General features: G+C 44.6%; 1 long non-coding RNA gene across 1 annotated transcript; it reads right to left on the bottom strand.

Moving 5' to 3' along the window:
• Window positions 1–2,504: 2,504 nt before the first annotated feature.
• Window positions 2,505–5,008, bottom strand: LOC128907573 (uncharacterized). Its single transcript, XR_008465657.1, has 3 exons — window positions 3,686–5,008; window positions 3,176–3,395; window positions 2,505–2,856 (listed from the first exon to the last, which is right to left on the bottom strand). It is a non-coding gene; the product is annotated as an uncharacterized LOC128907573 (long non-coding RNA).
• Window positions 5,009–17,279: the final 12,271 nt, after the last annotated feature.

Below are 17,279 nucleotides of genomic sequence, written 5' to 3'. Positions count from 1 at the left end.
CAAGCAGGGACAGGAAGGGGCTTATTCACATTAGCTCGATGCACCCAAATTAGAGGCCAGGTACAAACATAAGAAGAATGATACAGAGTATTTACACTGGAAAGCTGACTGTGTTAGACAGGCATCTCGATTCCATGTGTGAATTTAGGGGATGCAAATACCCACCTGAGTGTGAAACCTGTCCCTGGCGTTACGCAGTTAAGGCAAGGGCACGCGTTTTGACCATCTGACCAAGCAATTTGAAGGCGCATTCCCTGCTAACTGAAGTAATATGTCAAACTTTGACTTGTTTCACCAATATAATGGCAAAAAGGCATCTTGTGCGAAGGGAGAGCAGGCAGACCGCAGCCACTAGGTGGGATAACAGCCTAGCGGGCAAGGCGGCGGGGAGAGAACTGCGCCCAGCCTTTGGCCAGCATCGCTTACAAGGGATGGGCGAGTAAAGCACCACGCTAGGCGTGAAACCTGCCATGGCAGATTTAGGAGACTACACCATCTCTTTAAATCTTCATAAATGTTCTCTGTAATTGCTCTGTTCGCATTCAAGTGTTTTTGTAACTTGACTAGTACAGTTCCATAATTGAACTTTCCACCTTTGTGAACATCCTAAGAGGGCTGTTTCAGAGCTCTTGCGGAAACTGTAACGCTATAGTAAAGGAGATGGGCAAAACCGCTTGAAATCAAAGGGTCTGGCTTAATTTGCATGAGAAGAGATTTGACCTGGAGATTTTTGTGCTATGTTTTATGGAGTGGAAAAAAAAAAGTGATAGTTCCGCTTTAATATTTACAACACATCTTTCATGCATCTTTAATGGCATTGTTTATAAAAAATGCATTAACAGTTCTGTTTTGCTTCAGGCAGGGGGATCCTTTACAGGATAGGCAGCTTGATTTGGATCTTAATGATGATGATGTTCCACCTCCGTTCCATGAATTAATGCATCTGGGAGACAAACTCCAGAGCAAAGATGTAAGAGTGGGGGCTTGGCCTTGGCACATGAATATTCTTAAGGAGAAAGCAAGAGCTTTTTCTCCTTGCAGCTTAAAGCAACTCAGAAAGCTCCCAGAGCAAGAGGGAAGCTGACCGCTAAGTAGGAATGCGGAGATAAAACATGGCTTGATAATTAACACCATCGCCCACCCCCCCCCCAGTTTGTGTATGTGTGTGATTTTCCACTCTGGTTTCTGTATACGAAATTGTTGTATTTCCTCCATTTCTGTTTGTATGAGTATGCCTCTTAAAAGGGCGTAGGGATTGGGCTGTCCCAAACCCACTTGCAGCCCAAATGATTGATTGATTACCATCACATCTAGTCACCCCCAGGAGTCAATATGACACTGCAAACCGCAAACCATTAATAGGTTTCCACAAAAAGTTCATACGGGCAATTAGATTCCCGATATGAAAAGGCTTTACACATAGATTTGCATGTGACTTTCCCAGGTAACAGAAAGCCATGTCTGCAGGTTAACAACTTAGTCATAAGTTGGGCATATATGTATGTAATATATGTTTATATATGCATTGTATTTAGAAAATGGCAAAGATGCTCATTTGGCAGGAGGAGGCCGAAAACACCTCCTACATGAGGTTAAGGATGAGGAATCTGTAATCCTTAAGAAAACAGAAGACTGAAAATATTAATGAATCCCTGGCAAATCTCAAACAAGAGGCACAATACCAAGACTAGCAGGTTTCTTCCACCCAAAATCCTCTTCCTCAAAAGCAGTCTGAAGATACAGGGTTGCTTAAGTCAGGCTGGTGCGAATAGATCAGTCTCACAAATGAATTAAGGATGAAAAATATTTTTGGGCATCATAGCACTGATTTCCCTTCCAAAGAGAGCCTCACCTGCCTCTGAAACCATAATAGAAAAGATTATGGAGCAACACGGAAAGAATATTCTGGATGATCCAATTTACTTTTCAATGTGCAAAAGAAAGAAGTTGATTGTGTAGCATTTTCAAAAGGATTTAAAATTACAAAACTAAATCAGAATTGTTACTATGTCTGAAGTGATAAAGATGAAAGATACCCTACTGATCCTGGATTGCCAATATCGTAGCCAGAAAACAGCCATATATTAACAATCTCCAGCCTAAGCAGCCACAACAAGCAAAAACATAACAGGAAGGAACCATCAGAAGATTTGAGAAACTGCTACTGGCCCCGGCTGCTGTAATTTCTCACTTTTAACAATTAGACATTACGTGGGAGCTTGTACTTTGAAAAGTACCAAACTCTGTGTCCCTTACATTGTGACAAGCCACGCTCTGCTAAAAATAGCAACCAGCGAGGAAAAGAAATTAAGCATTTTTTATGGTGCCAGTTTTACAAATGGGGCATCACTGGAAATATATTCCATGCCACTCTTAAAAAAAAAATCCTTTGCCCACCCCCCCGCCCCCCAGTTTCAGCTGAAAATCCACCCAGTCCGGTGTGCTGGCAGACACCATGAATGGGTCCATGTCTCCAGACTCACGTGGGCTTGTAATGAAAAGAAATGCTGCAGTTGTTGCTGAGCAATGGACGCAACTCAGCCTCTCTGTGCCTCCTCCCGGCACCTCCTCCTCCGCACCGCTTCTCTTCCTCCCCGCTTGCGCCTCATTTTCTCAAGCGGCCGATTCAAGGGTGCTCAGGATTTCTTTGCTTTTAGGAGATCTAACAGCCAAATGTGGCAGCAAGACCTTTTGACAGTCTGAGAAGTGACTTTTCATAGGTCTCGGAGGAAATCAGCCTCTGACATGAGACTCAAGCCCTTGTTTTTTGGTATCATGCTTCCCCTGCGAGTGCATCTATTCTTCCATGAGCACCGAAAGAGATGTCAGTCACACGGCTAAAGGACAGGAGGAGACCTATGGGAATGAGAACCCTCTAGAGTGACACGGTTTCATGCTGTTTCTTTAATTTTTTGTCTGGCAAGTGAAACATATTTCACCAGAAGGTGGGAAAGGACTTGGAAGAAAATTGATCTTGGCTGAGCAAACATTTGACAACGTTCTGTGGGAAACAACCATCTGTCTTGGGAGATATCAACTCCAGGAGATATTGATGGCACTAAAAATATCTGCCTTAGTCCACAGTCCCAAGGCATTCAGTTTTCAAGCGTGGAGAGCCACAATTCTTCAGCGGTAAACCTTTTTATTTATTTTTATTTTTGGAGTGTTGACTTACCAGGTGTGCAGTGAAAAGGCTCCGGTTTGTTCAAGATGCAGTCGCACATGTTTTGGTGCCAGGGCTGAGTGGGAACTATAGAGGAGCTGCAGAGAGGTAATTAATATGGATTAAATGGAAAAAGGGCTTTGTGCTCTGCTTCACAAGTACAGACCGTACACCGAGATGGATGTCTCTATCCCAGAAGAGCTTCCTGGAGCAGTTTGGCAGGCTGGTTCTTCTGAGATACATGAGAGGAGGGAAAAAAAAAAAAAAGTAATCTTTGAAAGAAACTTTAAAACGTACCATGAATTCCAAACAGCGACTTCCACCGACAAAGAGTCTAATGTGTTTATTGAAACTGAGAAGCAGCCCCTATCCCAAAAATCATTAAGATTTAGACCATTTCACTTTCCATGTGTAGATAAAAATCAAGATAATCCAAAGTTTTTCCAGGGAGAGGTGAAGATGGGGCAGCCTAAACTCACCGATAGTTTTTCTGCACAGAAGTTGGCAGAGCCACTTTCTTACCTGTGATTTGCTGGTCTCCTGCTGTCCAGGCAGGTGCTTTTCTGTGGGCCTGTGAAGGAAGTAATAGTTATTTTTACCACAAACTGGAGGTCTTGCTACCAGGATATATTCCTCTCTGGAAAAGCAGTCTCTTGGCCATCAGGGGGCTCTGTGGGTTACCAGAGACTAGAGGAATACGGGTGAAAGACTTGACCCTCTTGTCGCATACCTGCTCCGGTGTCTCTTGCTCTCTCCATCTGTGATCGGTGCAAACTGCCCACCAGAGCTCCGCCAACTTCCTCATCCTCTCACAAAGAGCTTCAGCAAGAACAAGATACTAACTCGTCCCAAAAGAACAATTTGCATTTTGCTCTTTTGAGCCCTACACCATCATATTTCCATTTCCTGGGATATTCATTAGGGTTTGGTTTTTTTTTTTTTTTCCCCTCATTTTCCTCTGGCTTTCCCTTTTTGGGGAGGTTTTTTGGGTATGTTTGGGATGAGTTTGTGGTTGTTGCCCAGGAGAGCCAGTAACAAGTGCCACACGCTCATGCTAAGAGCGAGAGCAAACGATGCTTCCCGCTGACAGCCCCCTGCCACCAGCAACTGTCCACCAATGAACCCCCAGAGCTGGATGCACTTTCTCCACGTTTAGTTTCTGCTAAAGAGGACTTCTTTTCTGCGGCCAACATGATAATCCCGTGGAAACCCATGCTGTTACCTTGCAGAAGAATGACTGTTCAGCATAGCCAAATGATCAAAAGGCAGGGACATGAAAAGGGACAGGCTTACCAGAGCATAATTTTTTTTGGCACGATGAAGGCGGCTAAGATAAGCTAGCCTGGCAATCATACTTGAATAATAATAACAATTTAAAAAAAAAAAAAAAGCAACGCACGTTGAAGGCCTATCACTGAGTCTTCCTTAAAAACTGACTCGTGATACAAAAGGGAACAAGAAATAATATTAAAACCAATCAGATACTGCAGTGATGGAGGAAAAAGGTACAATGACTGCTTCATCCAGATATACTCAGTTGGATAAAGAAAAGGGGATCTCCTAGCAGTACAGGGTGCTTCACAGGACAGATTTTACAGAAAAGGAGAATTCCCACTTCTGGAATAGTTAGAGAAAAAAAAAAACAATAAAAATGCATTAGAAAAATAGTAGTTCCACGGTCCTAGAACAGTGAATACTACATGACGGGGCAGGAAGGGAGTAGGAGTTTGTTTACTGGGAAACTGGAGCAGACCAGAGCACTCTGGGGAATCATAGAAATATTAGATCACAGCTAGGAAAGAAATGAAAACACCTGAAAGAGGAGGGCAAGCAGGAGAAGGGATTTCTCCCTGCACATACAGTGAGAGAAGGAGCTGAGACAGAAGGCTGACAGGATGCACGCTTCTTTAATGATTTCTTTTTTTTTTTTTAGTTGGCTTTGTTTGCACGACAGCTCTGAAATAGGATAAAGTATAGAGAAGGGCAATGCTGCATAATGCGAATGAGAAAAGGGAACTGTTCAGCTTTTTCATTTAAATGCATTAAAATCTCCAGGAGGTCTGGGGGAGAAGGCAGGAGTTTTTAAAAAAAAAAAAAATATATATAAAATTATGCTGAAGTAGACGCTGACTCCGGTGAGAGAACCGACTCAATCTGAAAGCTCATAAGCACTGCTGAAATTATGAACTGTGCTAATAGTCCCAGGCTGCGTTTCTGGATGCTGAGTGGGGCATTGACTCAACCAATATGTCAGCAAGATGGAATTTAACGCCAGAAAGCGCTCTGTAGTTCTTCAGAAACGTACTGCTGTGGTCACAGAGATCTTGCTGCAAGGATGGGATGGATGCTATTGATGAGATATGGACCTCCCCATCCACAGGGAGCTCCTGAACCCACCAAGGTGTGTGTCCGCGGGTGCTGCCATGCCAAAGGGCCTCTATAAGAGTCGCTGCACACACCCTGCTGATCCTCTCTGCCTCCTTCATCCCACTCTTTTTCCCTGGCACCAGCACTGCTCTGCAAGGGAAGGATGCAGCCCTGCAACTTGGCCTCGTGGAGACAGAGGAGGGGAATGGAAAAGCCAATAGATTCAGGCCCAGACATACCCATGGAGGTGGGGCAGGCACCCCAGAGTGAAGGCACTTGCAGGTTGGGTGGTGGGAGCAAAGAGCACATGCTTTGCTTCCTGCTTAGTGGTGACACAAAAAATCTCAATCTGTCACACGCTGCCGGGGATGGCTGCCACCCGTGTTCTGGCTGCTTTCCTCCATGCTTCATTGAACTGGAGCCATCTGTGTGCTAAGGCGACCTTCAAGGGTGACAAATAGGAAGAAAACACTTGAGAGACACTGGACTCAAGAACAGAAGATATTGGTAGCGCCTTACCAAGGGTAGATCTTGCTGGCTTTGTATCATCTTTCCCAGATATCCAGACCCAAACAGGTTGCCTTTCAGCACCTGAGGGAAGATCATTATATCTCACGAAGCACAGGCTGGCCTGAAGATTAAGGAAATTAAAATCAGGCCGTTATAAATAATAACTGATGAGTCCAGATCAAGCCCCTTATGCCCAGACCTCCAAAACCCAAATCCAGATGAAGCCAATTAATGTAAAGAACTGCATATGGTCACTAATAATATATACATTTCAATTGTCCTGTGCAAGCCAGAGCATTTCTGCCACATCATCAAATATGTTATATCGGTGCACTCTTTATTCAGTAACGATTTATTTGTATATGGACATAGTGCACCCTGAAACACATAGCTTACTAATTAACTCATAGCCACCTGGAATGGTAATTAACACAACAAAATCTGGAGCAAATCCATAAGACTGATCATGGGATGTACATCCTTGAATCACTGAAAATAGTCAGTATCAGTGGTTTAGGCCGTATAAGGAGAAAAATATGCGTTTCAAGTTGAGTGCCAAGAGGCTGTCCAGCGCTAACGACAGGTTTGAAAAATAAGGTTCGGGTTGTGCAGGGAGGTGTGGGCTTGAGGTCTCTGGCCTTCAAGTCTGCTCAGTGGCAGCACGAGGATATGCCTTTCAGTATCGTATGAAAGGGTGGGAAGCAGAGCAAGTGCTGGAAGTCTTTTATCCCATGGTAGTATCGCCGCCCAGCGCTGTCCCTCGGACAAAGTCATCCTGCCAGCAGATCATGGGCTGGAGGTTTTGCGATGGAGAACTACAGATCTGCGTGGGACCACTGTACAGGATCCAAAGCAAAGACAAGTTAAATTTGGGCAAAAGCCTTCCTACTCGGTATGCATTTGCAAGAGGGAGCTAAGCTGATACAAAACCTTCTGATATTGCAGCTGGTTCTGATGCTCCCAGTATTTTACTACTTACCACCTCGCCTCTTGCTCCCATGAAGAATTCCAGTGACCGGGCATTGCTTGCGCAGCTCCATGCCGTGCATTTGCTGCTGCTCAGTGATTTGAATCCTGCTGGAAATGCAGAGGTGGGCTACGAAGGATGAACTGTTTTCCCCATCTATGTTTAAACTCCTTTTAGGGCTTTGCCTAAAATCAGTGACAACCCGCCCGCTCCCACACCTAATCGTCATAAATGTGTGAAAACAGAGCCCAGCATAGTTAGTAATTATCCCTTCATTATGCCAACGTGCTTCTGATAGCATAATCACCATCAGAAGACATGTGCTTCTCCTCTTACCATTTTCTGTTTGCAAATTAAAAAAAAAAAAGAAACAACAAACCCCACCTTCTGAAGCCTGTGCCTGTCAATGTGGCAGTCAGTGACAAAACGTCCCCTGACCTGAAGAATCAGACTCCGCAGTAGCAAACAGCGGCAGAAATAACAGGCACATGAAAACGCTGAAGAGAAGGGCCCATAAAAAGCATCTAAAGCCGAGTTTGAAAGAAAATTCGGTGCCCATCACAGGTGGATCAGAGTTTGCACATCGTCTAGGAGCAATTTTGATTAGGATTAGTTAACCAGCATTTTCTTTCCTCATTGACTTTTAACCATTTATTGTTTACAGTGCAGCCTAGGAAGCCCTGCAATAGGCACCCAAGCATTTGGGAGAGGCAGCAGGAGTCGCTCCAAGGGAATAAGTTAAAGCTCAGCGGGTACTTTTCAGCTGGAAATCATAAAGCATCCCTGGAAACATTTAGCTGACCCCTGAGATGGAAGACACAGAACAAGAGGGCAGCTTTCCTGCTCCCTGTGGAGGAGGCTGCCAACCGCCAACCTTGATCTTCCGTGCGATGTAAATGCACCCGTTCTTGCTAATCTTATGGTAAATTACATCCCAAATTCTGCCTGTGCCTGCAGAGCCTTTATATTCACTCCCGTCTTTCCTCTTCTCCCCGTCTTTGAGGATTGCCTGCCCTTGGCAGTCTCTTCCTCCTTTCACTACCTATCCAAAAATGTTCACATTCTTCCTTATAACTGTGCTGATACGGTCTTCTGTCCCATCTCTCCAGCTATCCACTCATTACATGCTTTATGAGAAGTAAAATAAATAAAATTTATGACTTTAATAAAACCTATGATCCTGAGAAAATATTTGCTTTGGGTATTGTGGAGAATATAGGAAGCTGGGATCTCCCAGTTTTAGGAACCAGGGACCTGTTTTACCTAGGACACTGCCTTTTTTGCAGAACTGACCAGAAAATGCTGGTCTGAATTAGTTATTCCAGAAATAGTGAGTATTGGCAGCTCCGCCTGACATTTTGAAAAAGGACAAAGGCTGCTTGTAATTTGTGTCCAGCTTATTCAGTAACGCAGCATAGGATTTAGGAATGAGCCCAGATTAATTTGTGCATTATGCCATTTTACAGGGCAGCAAAGCCGGTGGCTGACTGTCACCTTTGAGGGACTGAGATGTGACTTCTGTACGAGAGAGCCATGATGTTGCTGGTGGAGGTGAGAGCAGCCATGTGTCCATTTGCCAGTGGTCAGAGAACTGGCCACACCTCACCCAGAGCAAGGACGAATAGCCACCGTGGTTTCACATCGACTCTATTAAAGCTCCTCATTCGTCTGGCAAATCAAGTTGACTTTCAGGACAATTAAACTACTTGTGCCTACATCCAGTCCGTTCAGTGCTGTTAAATTCCAACACAAAATGAGTCTCATTTTAAACGGCAGCATGGGTAACAGATAGTGCAGCTCCTTGTAATGAGATCCTCTCGTCTCATTTGATGAGTTAACCGTGAGCAATCACAATACTTAGCAACGCGGATAAAGCCTAACTACTGACATCTGAGCTAGCAGAAGGGGATGGGACTTGCACATCTGAGGTGAAGTTTCAGGCTCCCTGAAAACTGCAGTCAGTCCCTTCCTGCACAAGGACCAGCAGTCCCACAACAGCGTCACGTTTGACACCTCTCAGCCAGAAAAATCTCTTTGGACAACCACACACCTCTGCAAGCGGGAGCCAATCCAAGCCCCAAGCTCTCGCACAGCAGGTCCTAGAAGTAACCCCGCTGCTCACCCTCTGCTACAGCAAGGCCATGCTGCTTTGTCCTGAGGGACAGTCCCTGACTTGTGGCTGGACTCCAGGCAGCTGCGCTTGCTGCGATCTAGCGACGAGCACACCTGCTCTTGGCTTTCAGGAAAGGCCACCTCTGCTTCTCTCCCACAGAAAAATCCCGGTATGGTCAGCAATTCCTGCAGATTAGTCTGAGAAAGATGATCAACACCCTCCTCACACACGTAAGGACCTCTACAAGCATTTCTGCACGCCACTCCAAGTGCTACGTGTGTTTCTTCCATCTTGCCTTTTCCCTCGTTGAAATTCTGAAGAACGCAAAAAAAAAAAAAAAAAAAAAAGAATAAAGAAACCAATCTTATACAGAGAAACCTGACCAAAACCGGGCATACCACTGTGTTTTCCCCAGAGGGGAGGATACGAAAACAAACAAAGGGTGGCAGATGTTAGTCGTGGTGTTTAATGTGCTGCTGGAAGGTGCTCAGATCTTATAGAGATGAGAGCTCATAAGTCTATAGTGCAGCAGCCAGACACTTCAAGATGAGCTTTTCACGTTGCTCTGTTTTGAAATACTTCAAGATGATCTGGCATAAAAATAATTTAGGCAAGAATAGATTTTCCTAAGCAAGACAGAATGATAAAACCTTACACTTCGTGATATACAGCTGAAATTACACTACCTGAAAAGGCAATATCTCATCTGAAACGCTGAGTATCAAAATCATTTGATTTTTCCATCAAAATGTGGAGAAGATGAACATTACAGCACAATTTCTTCAGACTGAAATACTGGCTGTCTTGCATAAACAGAGCTTCGGAAATCACATGTTGTCTTCACCTTTTCCGATCATTTTGAGTTAACTAAGTAACTACCTCCGCTTGTTTTTAAACTGCGGTGACAGACGTGGTTAAATTCTCAGATGTTTTAAAAGAATATCCTAAGTGAATAAAAAGGAAAAAAAAAAACCCAGCTCACAGTTCGTGCATGTTGCCTTATATCATCATATGACTTTAGGATGTTGGAGTTCGCTTTATCAGGATTTGACACTATCTACTCGACTAAGCAGTAGCTCAAACACACAAAAAATGTAATAAAACCACCAAAAATGTCATGCTTGCGAGCTTCAAAGCAGCACGAGGCCTGACTAATTTAACACCTTTTTTTCCTCTTAAAGGAACTGCTTACCCATTGATTCATCTCCTGCTCACCCAGGATCATCCTGTCACTGTTGCTCAGAGCTGCAGTGCACTTCTCTCTGTGCAGTAAAAGAAAACAAAAAAATTTACAGATATAATAAAAGTTTTCATGGCCTCTGCTTAAGGCTTCAGAGCTACTTTGTGCTCTTTGTAGAAAAGCTCATTAAAAATGCATGTTGCTAGTGAAGAGAAGAGGTTTGCAAAGGTGTGGGGCAGTTAAACGAGAGAAAAATTCTCTCCGAGGGAAAGGAGTGACAGAGTTTGCTTTATACTTCTTGACTCATAGCTTTGATTCCAGCACAATGTCACAACCGATGTACCTCCGATTGCTCGTCCCAGCCGGGGCCGTTCCGTCCCCAAGGAGAGAAATCGCACCCTGGGAGGGGGACAGGGGTCGCCTGGTGCCTCTTGTGCAGTGCCCTGCTAATAAATAAACAAGCCAACATTCTCCCCGGCAAACGCGGAGCTATACCTCCTACCCTGTGACGGGAATATCCTGAAACTGTGCCAGGGACAGTGGGGGACACAACCGGGGTGGGTGTCCCCGGGGCTCACCCCAAGAGCTTTCCTGCGATAAGCCCCATCTTCCGTGAACTACTGACATGAGCTGTGGGGAAATATTCCCGAAGGAGAGAGCCCACATCGCCCTGAAATCCCATTCCTGTTGTTGTAGCAACATTCCCCACACCAAAGCGTAATTCCAGAAGAGATGCAATTCAGTGCCGCCAGCTGCTGATGTTAAAAAACAAAACAACAAACCTCAAAACATAATGAAACAAGTTGCCAAAGCCCAGGACATTACTTAGATCAATAAGATTTTTTTAAAATCTGCTCATTATGCATCTTCTCTTTAGATTTTGTACGTTCCAGCTTTTCTCTGGAAGCAGGGAGGCAAGAGAACTTTCCCTTTTTACTTTTTTCTTTCTTTTACTGAAGGAAGCGTGGCTTCTCTCCAATTCATATACTGCATAAGATATTTTGGAAATCAGCAAGAAGGAGATTTGCAGTAACATTCAGGTTCCTTCTTCATGTTGAATTTAGCATTACAGGGACCCAGGTATAATTTCATAAAAAAAAAATTAAAGGGAGCAGAAATAAGCAGTCAAAATCAGCATGCAAAGTGGAAGTCGTATTTTTTCATGGGCCGGACATTAATTCTACAGAAAAGAAGTACTCTTAATAAAACAGTTTTTCCTTTTAACCAAAGACATTATTAAAACAAGAATCTTTTTGAAAAAAATTCTCACCAAATATACCTGACAAAATGCCAGACCCTTCCCTCTGGAAAGGAAACTGCAGGTATTTCATGGGAAAAAAATCACCTTTTTAGAGGAAACAGCAGCATATATCGCTATGCCAAGTCAGTCGGAACGGGTCTATCAACATGGGAGATGTTAAAATAAGCATTTTTGTATCTGTTCTCTCCTTTTTACACCAAATATAGTTTAAAGCTGTAAGAATACAGAAGAAGGACAGGTAGGCCTGCAGGCGCGCGACAGCGTATGCATCGGCTTCTCAGCCTGCAGTGCCCAAACGTAGCCAACAGACCGAGCAGCTCAGCGGGCTGCAGAGGATTAACACATCAGGAGCAAAATGTAGTAAAAAAGCATTTTTTTTTTTGCCTCCTGTCCATGCTGCCTCCCTGCGTACCGGGCGAGGGCGAACACGCTAAAGAGACTGTATCGTACCAAACGTCATATGGCATCATTAAATTTCAGATGTGCCAGCAGATAATTTAGATAAAGACCAACAGGCACAAGGACACACAGAAGCATTATCAGCCACGACTCCAAGGATGACAGGTTGTTACCACAGTTTCCTAAGAGGCTGCAGCTGTGAACTCCCTTTTTCTTTTATTTTTCGCCCTCCCACTCAGCAACCTTCAGAAACTGGAGTTTACGGCTCTTTTAAGTTGATGTGCTACAAAGGAACCGAAAAAAAGCCTCAGGGGGAAGATATTGGCTTTAGCTATTTGATCCAGCTTTTTATATTGCTATTCTTTGCCCAATTCTGAGAAAAAGAAATCCCTTTATCCTCCGATTCCCTACCTAATCAAAACCGGGCTATTTTATCCAAATAGCCAAGCCACGTTGCTTAACGCCTGCATTGATTTCAGCCCCCGGAGAGTCAGATCTGAAAGATTTTCCTTGAAGGACTAGTCAGAAAGGAGAGTAATTTCTGCTTTTGCTGTCACGAAGCTCTGCCTTTGTCAGAAAATATTACTCTTCCCATCAGGAAAATAAACGGTGCAGCAGCGTGAGGAGGGACCGCAGGAACGCAGGCAATGATGGGCGCAGGCAGCAGCCTGGTGGTGGCACAGCATCTTCCAGCACAGAGTAGGGCCAAAAAAAAGGGGTGCTGCAGCCCCAGCCCAGCTTTCCATGGGGCTGCGCGCTTTGCTTGCACGGGGAAAGCACAGCAGGAGATGCTGGCCTGCGGCACAGCCCCCGAGCTGCTGCAGGAGCAGGGAAGCGCGGCTTTTATCAGCGCAGGACTAATATTAGCTACAGTCTCCTCCGCAGGCAGATGCCTTCATTGCATTTCTCATAATCCCAAGGAAGCACACAAGGAAAAACTACCACAGCAGGGTCTCTGGTGTGACCTACAGCACATCACACGCAGGTAGGGGGTATCTTCCAACCTCCACCCCAGCTCTAGCAGGACTCCTCTTGTCCTGGGGAAGCAGAGGCTGCAAGCCAACCTCTGGAGCCTGGTCTAGTGGGAGGTGTCCCTGCCCATGGCGGGGGGGTTGGAACAAGCTGATCTTTAAGGTCCCTTCCAACCCGAACCGTTTTGTGCTTCTACGACCCGACTCTGAGCCCAGCCCCACACAGCCTGCCCCCATGGATGGAGATATTGGGCAGTGGACAAGCAGAGTTTTCCACAGCTCACACCAACAGAAAATCTTAGAAGGTTTCAGGGTTCTGCCACCTCCACAGGGTAGCTATTGCCAACCGTGGGGAGAAGGAGAGGGAGGGTTATCAGCAGGAAAAATAGCATTTAAGATCTCTCTCCTGAGGAAAGCAGGCTTAACAACACGAGGCAGGGAACTCCAGCACAAGCCAATACCTATTTAGGATCTCCGTTTTCCCTGGAGATTTGCAGCAGAAGCATGGCAGCGTGGGGATCTCTCACTTACAATTTCTCTTTAAAATATAACCTATCGGGACAGGCGGAAAAGAGCAAACACTTCGCATCTCTTCCAGGGAACACCATTACGCAGAGAAAACAATTATTAAATGAATGGGTAAAGCAAAAGCTACGGCTTGTTTTTCTTTCACAAGTGTCAACTCCAGAGCAGAAGATCACAGCTGAGGAAGCTGATTTTGGAATACAAATGAATAGACCGGTAGGTGTCCTACCGGTAATAAGCTGTACAGAACGCAATCCCTTTGGCTCCCAAAATCATGCAGATGAAACCCAGCCGTCGTTACACCGTTGGGACCCTAGCAGCAGCAGAGACAAAGAGTGGATTTCAAAATAGTTTCAACTACAAGATGAAGCTGTTCAATTCAGTCAGAAATTGATTTGGAGGATTCACTGAGCAAATGAAATACTGCGCCTGGGTTTTGTTTCTTTCCTTTCTAACACTTTTTTTTTTTTTTTTAAATATTTCAAACATTCCCTCACATGCTGCTCTGTCTTGCCCTTTACCAAAAGGAAAACACACACTGAAGAAGTGTTATCCAACCTTCAACCCAACACTAACTCTGAAACTATTCTTACCCTCATTCCTGCAATCTCAAATACTCGTAACATCAAATATAGATAGATCTACTCCACCAGTACAGGTCCTGCTAAAGCTGAGATACACTTCTAAGAGCAAGCCCTAACCCAGGCCGCTGCTCTCCATGAATTCCAGATGAAGGTTGGGCTGATCCCTTCTCCCAAGCCCTGCCTTCACTTTTACTACTCCCAATACCTGTAAAATGAGATGTATCGCTGCCAATCCCCCGTACAGCGAAGAAGGCTCCCCGCTAAGCAGGGCTTACCTGGTTCTACTTTCCTCTCAATCTCCGCTTATAATCTTACCCTGACCTTTGCTTCAGTACATCGAGGGTAACTGCAACGTGCTCACACTGGCAAGCTAACTCCTTCTGAACGCTGCCTTACGCCAGCTTCTCTTTACGTGCTGACAACAAATGAAGTAGAAATATTGGATATTTTTTTCTTTTTTGCAGCAGAGCATCCCAGAAGACCTTGCGCAAGGTCGGTGGCCCATGCGGCCCAAGGAGATGCCATTGTATTGCCATCCCCTGTTGCTGTTACCCATGCTTTAGTAAAGGCAGGCAGGACCCTGAGGTTTTCTCTAGAGAGAGATGCAAAGATGAATTTACTGCTTCAAGAAACAGAACTGGTGGTGCAGAAAGCCACCAATTACTGGATTATGATTTCCTTTGGAGCTTTGCTGGCCAAGCCTTCCATGAAGGCGTTGCTACTTAGGCTTTTCTCTTTGTTCCTTTGGGTAGATTTTTCTTTTTTTAATTTGTTTTTAAAAAGGTCATCCAGTCCTGTCTCCTATTTTCTCACCTGAAAGTTTATTCAAAGGAATCACCTCCTTTTTGCCCTTAGTTAACCGCTAAGGAATGAGAAAATTCTGATAATATTATGGAAAACTTTGTCCTGCCGAAACATTGACAATTGGTCAAATTTTAAGCAAAACGCATCAGGCTTGTTTTGACAGTCATTTTTATGAGCTGTGTTTGCTTCCGGTTTCAGCTGGTTATCAGCATTTCTAAGGCTCGATCCAGAGCTCTGAGCAGCGTGGTAGTTGTTACCAAGCCCAAGAGCTTTTGGATCTGGCAGGCTTTGGCCCAAAAGACTGCTGCAAATCCATCCACGCAGCCGCTAACCTGCCCCAGGTGCTGCGGCTGCGTACAGCCTAGGAACAGCCCAAAAGCTTGCCAGGAAAATAGATAAGCACATTGAGGGGTACCTGCATAAATGATGGGTAACCTCAACTGATCTCCAGAGGAGCACGATCAGACCTGAGGATGTAACAAAAAGTTGTGGTTGTGTGAAGTGATACGCGATTCCCTGCTTTCCTGCATCTTCTTCGTTTCTAGACCAGCCCTCCCCCCTTTATAATTTACAGGCTGGAAAAATATTCCACGTTCTCCACTTCCCTTACTGAAATTACACAGAAGTGGCAGAGCTGACCGCTGCTGAAGCCTGCACAGCGGCGCCAGGCAGAAGAGTCGGATGCCTGCGAGAGAAAGGTCTGTTTTCTCAGTGAGCAAATCCCTCCAATACATCATTCAACAGCCAGGCTACCTCTGAGCCAGGACAACGGCTCATTTGGGGTCTGCCGGTGAAGGCAGAGGTTGCTCTCAGCCCATCCCTGTGCGCTGACACATCGGGAAGCGGCAACCTTTGTGACTTCGGCAACAGCAGCAACGGCAACGTTTTTGCGAAAGACAAAAAAGAGGTCAGCCAAAAGATAAAGGATTCCTTGCCTTCCTCTGAACATGCTCAGCTTGAGAAGGAAACTAAGTCACCAACTGCAAATTCTGCAGGCAGCCCAGGCAAGCATCCAGCAGCCTTTTGGTCTTGATCACCACAACCCCAAGCAGCTTCCTTTGAGGGAAATGGATCCACTCACACCTTCGGTTGTTTTTGGCAGCACTAACAACTATTTTGTCAAACAGTAGGCTAAAAATATCCTTCAACATTTACCTACCTGCATCGGTATTCTTTTATTTTTCAAGAATTTTTTTTTTTTTTAAATATTTTTAAAGTGCATGCATAAACAGAAGAAAGCAAAAACAACAGGGGAAACAAAAGCATTGCTGAAGATGATCACAAAGGAACCTTACTTAATGAGCTTGTAGCATACCTTATTTTCTGTTTGGCATCTCATTATACAGGAGATCATTCTTGCTCTAAACGACCAACAATTTCTAAAGTTCATGTTAAATGCTGACATGTATCTGCTGGAAGGTGCTTTGTACCTGAGAAGCAGAATCACCACGGGGGTTGCTATGGCAAACAAGCTTTTCTATCAGTCAGGAAAAAAAAAAAAAGCCGTATAAATACTGAGTAATTACTCAGGGAAGTAACAATGCTAGAGTAAGATCAAAACCTGTAGTACTTCACCCAGGCTAATGCAGCTAAACCCCCATTCTACAGTTAATGGAGATCTGTGAGCACAGCATGTTCCAATTTATTTTTTTTTTTCAGGAGCTACCCCTCTAGGCTAAAATGCAAACTGTGCTTTCACTCACATTGGTGTAAATACAAAATAACTTGAGTGACTTCAGTGTTATTATCCTAACTGCCTTAATCTGGACTGTAATCACTCTCTTCATCGCACGCCACCCCATCACAGCAGCCCGCTTGGACAACTTTCCTGGATGTTACCAGACCCAAACACGTGCCTTACACCTTCACGGCCAGATTTGTTCCAGCTCGGGGAGTTGCGTCTGAGGAACCCAGGATATAAAAGCCATTTCAATCTATTTTTAAAGTTGTTTGGCTCAATAGTCTTTTTACCTGAATGTAATAAAGCCACTCCATCATTTTCAAGACACCAAACTTTCCAGCCAACTACTTAGATGACCTTCCAGAAATTTTTATTCAACTCAATAGCTAATAACAGTGCGGCATACGTATGACTATTCAATAGAGACAATTTTCTGCTTGGTACTTGGGCTGTTTTTTTTCCTTCATCACACCTTGTGTGAACTGAGCAACTGGGCACTGTATAACTACTCTGCCTGTGGGTTCATGGAGCAGAATCAAATCAGCGCGTACTGTATTTCTCAACAAGAAGTGACCGAGTGACAGCTGTTGAAAAAGAGTGGCAAGTTGTGAAATCTTCGTCCCCCTAGAGTATTTCTGACAGGTCCCTGTGGGCTGTGTCTTGGCCCCATGCTGCTCAGTATCTCTGTCCGTGATTTAGGGGAAAAAAAGAATGCATCAAAATAACTGCTAGTGATGTGTTACACGTGATGTAC

The sequence above is a fragment of the Rissa tridactyla genome, chromosome 3, assembly GCF_028500815.1.
Source record: "Rissa tridactyla isolate bRisTri1 chromosome 3, bRisTri1.patW.cur.20221130, whole genome shotgun sequence".
Classification (NCBI taxonomy): domain Eukaryota; kingdom Metazoa; phylum Chordata; class Aves; order Charadriiformes; family Laridae; genus Rissa; species Rissa tridactyla.
The sequence above is the reverse complement of the archived record's forward strand: the minus strand, read 5'-3'. Positions and strand labels throughout refer to the sequence as shown.